The sequence below is a fragment of the Uranotaenia lowii genome, chromosome 2 (assembly GCF_029784155.1).
Source record: "Uranotaenia lowii strain MFRU-FL chromosome 2, ASM2978415v1, whole genome shotgun sequence".
Taxonomy (NCBI): Eukaryota; Metazoa; Arthropoda; class Insecta; order Diptera; family Culicidae; genus Uranotaenia; species Uranotaenia lowii.
In genome coordinates, this window is record NC_073692.1 from 299,341,440 (window position 1) to 299,347,784 (window position 6,345).

The 6,345-nt window shown below is 35.0% G+C and overlaps 1 long non-coding RNA gene and 1 other non-coding gene across 2 annotated transcripts; both read left to right on the forward strand.

Annotated features, from left to right (window-relative positions):
* The first annotated feature begins 4,672 nt into the window (after positions 1-4,672).
* On the forward strand, positions 4,673-6,077 carry LOC129746425 (uncharacterized). The gene is made up of 4 exons (XR_008737298.1): positions 4,673-4,820; positions 4,907-5,564; positions 5,631-5,731; positions 5,797-6,077. It is a non-coding gene; the product is annotated as an uncharacterized LOC129746425 (long non-coding RNA).
* Positions 5,035-5,107, forward strand: Trnar-ccu (transfer RNA arginine (anticodon CCU)). The gene has a single exon. It is a non-coding gene; the product is annotated as a tRNA-Arg (tRNA).
* Positions 6,078-6,345: the final 268 nt, after the last annotated feature.

The following is a 6,345-nucleotide window of genomic DNA, read 5'->3' on the forward strand; positions in this document are numbered from 1 at the left end:
AGGACTAATGAATCCAGTGTTGCAACCCACACATCAGAATTTGACAATTCCATCGATTGGAAAAAGGTCAAATTTAGGAAGTTTGTATGAAAAACATCACATCTGATGTTCATCAGCACTGTCGAAAAACTGTGGATGAACGAAAACGCCGATCATTTCACCTCTCTTTAATCTGATCCACCAAAAATCCGCATAATGCCAATACTACGTCAGATCACAATCAAATATTAAACTGGAGATGTAATTTTTTATCCTTAGTGTAATCAGTCGGACATTGTCCTGTAGATGGGCAACATCGAGCTCGAAACCGGTCGACAAAAATGTAATTTTAAGCTTTTTTTCCGTAAAATAAAAACGTTATATGTTGTGTCATGTAATGCGTCGTGTGTTTGTATTATTGAACTTTGTTTGAAATAACAAAATGAGATTTGAAGATTTCTTTTTTCACTTAACTATTATAATTAAAATATTTATTCCAATATGTCAATCGTTAGAGCATAATATGAACTTCTAAATGCCATATTTTCAAAGCAATAGTAAACTCATAATTTTTAAGAAAAAGTTTTCTAAAATGTAACTTCTGGGTTTATTTGATCCCTAGAGTCCAAAAAGATATTTTTTTTTCTGAATGGAGCGTGATCATTGGTTATCACGAAATTACTAATATTTCTCCAATAACTAATGTTTATCCAGTAATTATCTGTCAAAAAGGACTCAAAATACTGTATTTATAAAAAAAAACTAAAAAATTGCGCCTTAAAGTATGCAAAATGACTCCAGGGAAGTAGACAAACTTGTAAAATTCTCTTTGTCTGATTCTCACAAACTGTGAAATGAGAACTAATATGGCAAAAAAAATCAACGGGCCTTTTCTCTTTGGATTTTGCTAGATTTTTGCCTAGGGTCAGGGCACCCTGAGTTAAGGATCAACGAGATTTTTTAACTCAAAAAATTTCACTTTTTCCCGTCTCACGAGAATGCTTCTAGTTAACCTACGGGCTCATGTATCGTTTCAACCTTTGAAGCATATAAATTTGAACGCTGTAAGGAAATGCAAAAGACGGCGAGTTGCTAAATTTTCCCAAAAAGATATGATGAAAAACAAAAAAAGGGGAACAGTATCTCCATTCTCCCCTTCTAAAACTGTTCTATAGTGCATTTATTGCAGTGTTTAACTTTAAAAATTAAAAGCACTTTATTCTAAACAGAACGTCAACTCTCGATATCGATGGAACTATTAACACAAAAACCCATAAATTTGTATATTAACAAGGAAATTATAAAAGTTTACACGTAATCACTCCTTTAAGCATTTAAAATACTTGAATTACATTTGCATTTTATCTTATTTCACTCTCAATTTAAACAACATATGTAGGCTTTTTTGAACGCTCAATTAAATTGGTGATAAAGCTAAGTTACGTCAACGATTGCACATTCACTTTTTTAACTTAAGACCTTTTATTTCAAAAAGGTAATGGTTCCAACTTATGAACGCATTAACATAAGAAATGATGGTATACATTATGGGGTATTCGTTTGGTAATACCACAGAGAACAGACGTACAAGCTCAAACAAAAAATCTTCGAAAAAGTGTGTAAAATTTCAAATGCAGACATCCAAAAAATATGTTGAAAATTGACTGTAAACAGTGGCACCTATTGCGCCGTTCAAAAGTTACAAATCAAATTTTCAAGTGTACAGTTTTCGAAAAGGCGTAATCCTATATATGAACTCATAATAAAACTAATGCCGCTGGAAATTTTACACAAGTTTCGTGGGCTAGCTTGTACGTCTGTTCTCTGTGGTAATACATACTTGAAGCGGCAAAAAGCAACCTAGAAACAGTTTTTTTACATTTCCCTGCACCAAACCCATTTCTTTAAGAAATGGTTGATGTATGTTTACTAAACGAGACAATTTTATTGAATTGTAATTGTTCTTATCGAATTTTTCCCGAAATCAAATTCTTCATCCGATCGATAAACCACACCAAATTTTGAATATACACTACCGTTCATAATTGTATGGAAATTGGAAGCAAGCGCACTGTCGCTTCGACTTTGAACTTCCATAACTTTTTACTCTGATGATATTTTTTGAACAAATTGTTTGCGTTAGATAAATCAACTATCACACTATATTATAACACAAATGTTGAGCTTTCTGGAGTTTGTGTGGCCTGTGGACTTTTCTCATTCAAACTGCAATATCTCTGAAACTACGCTTCATTTTTTATTGAAATTTTTTACAGTGATTGTTGAAATATTAAGCTAGCATGTCTGAAGTTTTCGAAAAATTCTATCGATGAGATCAAAAGTTACGCCAGGTGCAATATTTCAGGCATGAACCTTGAAATGCGATTTCTATAGAATTTTGGACGAATGTTTCCATAGGAAATTAATATTCTCTGTTTGACAACCAGTAAATCTATTTCAACCGAAAAATCACAACAATATCGCGAGATTCTGATTTCAAAACACAAATGGACCATTTATTCCATTTTTTCTTTTCTTCATTGCTTTTGCCAAACATTTTTTGTCTGATTGGTGGAGGAAACGATATTGTTCTCATGAATCGTAGAACATTCTATAGAAATCGCATTTCAAGGATCAACTGTACAAAATTTCAATAAAAAATGAAGCGTAGTTTCAGAGATATTGCAGTTTGAATAAGAAAATTCCAAAAAGTCCGATTTTTGTAGAATTACTGTTTCTCAGGCCACACAAACTCTAGAAAGCTCAAATTTTGTGATATAATAGTGTGATAATTGATCTATCTAACGCAAAAAATTTTATCTAAAAATATCATCAGAGTAAAAAGTTATGGAAGTTCTAAGTCGAAGTGACAGTGCGCTTGCTTCCAATTTCTATACAATTATGAACGGTACTGTACGTTCTAGTTTCTCAGATAATGGTTAAATAAAAAAAATGTCATTCATCCCTAGCAGTTGATTTTTTTTTATTTACAACTACACACTACGAAAAAAATCTGTAAAATCACATCACATGTGATGTAAATAAAAAGAAGCATCATATATGACGGAATTTTCATTCCTAGTTGGAAATTACATGTCAGTAAAATTCTGCTACATGTAAAATAAAAAATGATGTAAAATTTAAAAACGTGTAAAATACAAATGATGTAAATTATAAAATCACTGAATATTGGAAGAAAAAAATCCAATAGGAATTTGTTTTGTTTCATTTTTTGTTATTATGATTTAATAATGGAATTTTCTCATTTCATAATAAAAAATAAAATCTTTCTATAATCATTTTATTAAGTGGCAAATTTTTCTATCGGACAAATATTTTTGGTTAGGAGATACATTCTTACTTTTATTTTCTTCCCCGAAGTACCGGATCCAAAATTGATTAACGTCGCGAACTTCCATTCCGAAGATCTCCAGAACCAGCAAGATCGATTTACTAAATCGCGGGAAAACTGCTTCAATAAAATACTATTGGGCACGACTTGACGCAACACTTTGTTGACATTTGTGTGTGCCTGTTTTCGACAGTCTGTATTATTACATTACATCATCGCGTTCAGTGTATTGTAATATTAATTGAATTCAAATTCAATGATCTATAACATTCCATGTCGTGTAATTTTAAGAAATTTCTATTTCAGTGCTGTTAAAAATTTTGTGTAACACGAAAAATGTTGTAAAATTACATCACATATGATGTAACAGATAAAAAACATCACATATGGTAGAATTTTCAGTGCAAGTTGAATATTACACGTCTATAAACTTCAACAGACGTGTAAAATATGAAAGACATGTAAAATATTAAGACGTGTAATATTGAATTCGCACTGAAAATTCCGTCATATGTGATGCTTCTTTTTATTTACATCATATGTGATGTAAATTTACATCAAATAATCGCGTTCCGTGTCTAATAATGTTTGTGTCATTAGAATTCAGTGCTGTTAAGAATTCAACTTTTTTTGTTTTGTAAATTTACATTAATAAATCGCGTTCCACGTCATGTAATGATAAAGGTTTTCAATTTCAGTGTTGTTAAGGATTCAGATTTTTTTTCTGTGTAGTTTATTAAAGGCCATATTATTTTACATAGTTTAAATGTGCCGAGGGTATCTGTTTCGCTGGTTAGTAGGAAAGGGGCCGTAATAGTCGCTGCAGTTGAATCTTGAGAGTCAAAAAAGTGCGAAACATTGTTGACTACTTGTTCTGGTTTTTAATCCACATGATTTAGAGTTTACATCCTTTCTAATGCATTAAGCTCGCACCCATAACAATCTTTTTCCAGTTAATAATACTTACTAAGGCACTTCACATGTTTTACACTTGTATTTCTTCTCATTTTGTTCACAAACTACGCACTTAATCACCATTTTTAAAACCGAAACTATTTCCAGTTGAAGAAATAAACAAATCTGGTGCGCGTCGAATGAAAGAATCAAAACAAAACAAACTCACACCACATGCACGTGCTCGCGGGAGGAAAATGAACCTCGGTCGGCCACAGTGAAGCTACCACAGTTGATCTTACAAGAACCGTTGCTAGTTCGGCCGTTTAACGACAGATGTCTTTACGTTGTTTCCCTTCCCAAAATAGAATCTGGCAGGGGAAATTCTAAGTTCACTCTACCGTGAGCGGAGCGGAGTTCATCGTTCATTAACAACCGAAGCGTTTCTAGCGTTCGGAGTCGAGTGTTCCGGTTCTCTATTTTCAATTTTGAAAGAATTTGTTAAGTTTTATTCAACCGAAATTTGATTGGGTTAGCGAAGTTTTCATCTAACATGTTAGCAGTTGGTGTAGGCAATTGAATAGAATATTCTTTGGTAAGCAATAAAATACAATTATGAGGCGCTCAATTAAACATCAGCGTGGTTTCTTTCCAACCTTTTGTTGTTTGTTTTTATTATAGAAGTTAGCGTTCCTCCATCCGAGTGCAATATGCACGCGCTCCAGCAACATATTCATTTTTTCGGATGAGCGCGGGCAGGAAAAGGGTGCCTGGATTCAAAAGTCGCTGTTGGCAGCCAGGTCTTCACCGCCCCAGTGGCCTAATGGACAAGGCACCGGCCTCCTAAGCCGGGGATTGTGGGTTCGAGTCCCATCTGGGGTACTGTCCGATATCTTTTTGCCACTGGTTGCGGTGCGTCTATAAAGGTGCATAAAGAATATGGCCCTTATTCTGCGCCGCGCGTGACGTGATGATTGTCACCTCACCTCGGAGTCACCGTGAGATTTGTCACCTTATTCCCGTAGTCGATGTGGGTAAAGTGACAGAGGTTCATTCGTAGGTGAGTGACTGAGTGAGCTCATGTGTCAAACTAGCTCGGTTTGTTTTGTTTTGCTCGCGTTTCCGAATTTTAAAATTAGTTTTTTAATCAACAACTGCGAATTTAGTTTCGGAAAATACCACAATCCAATTTTACGGTGTTAGCAAGTCGTCCAGGCCGGATTTGGAGTCGAAATTTGCAGCGGATGAGCCGGTAAGCTGACTGATTGGAGTAAAAAAACTAACCGCAAGTTATTTTCCTACACCGTAGCCACTACAAGGCCGCTGTGGAAAAGCAGTAGTAAGCAACCGAGGAAGGAAAGTTTTCAACTTTTTGTACCAATTGTGCTTGCTTTCCGTTTTGCAGTGAGGCGGTGCCCATTTCTGAGGCTACGTGTTGTCGGAAAATGTAATCGTAGAGACAATTTCGCACCAACATCCGGAAATGTCCAATCGCCACGGAAAACCGTAAGTACAGTGAAGGAACTTCAGAGCAACATAAACAAAAATTCTAAAAGTGTTCGAATTTCCAGCTGAAAACTGCACCGAGCAGCTGCGGAAATCTGCCACAAGTGGAAGATGTTAGATGGTTTCCAAAATGCCGCCTTGCGAAGTAACTGCCCATGATGCTGGATGATTCAACGCCCCTTATCGTACTGGACTTGAAAAGTGGCAGCTGTCTGAAATTTGCAACAGGCAATCCGGGAGGCAAATTAAATTTTTAATAATGTTTGTCGGCTACCTTATAGTCATATTATGCACCAAATAGGGTGATGTAAAATCTACAAATAAATTTATATATTTGACCGTTCAATTCGCAGTACTGGCTCATTTATGAATTATTCCGAAATACTCAGAATCAGATTTCAAATTTCATATTTTTCCCTGAAATCATTTTAAAAGCTCAAAAAAACGACAAAAATTTTAAAATCGTTTCAATTTTATGCAATTGTTCTTGCTTGTCCCACTGGATGCAAATTTTTGGTTAAATTATTGCCGAGTCGGTACCTGAATCGGTACCGACAATTGTCACCTAAAATCGTCACCCGAATGCGACGATTCTCACCCACGGTGACTACGAG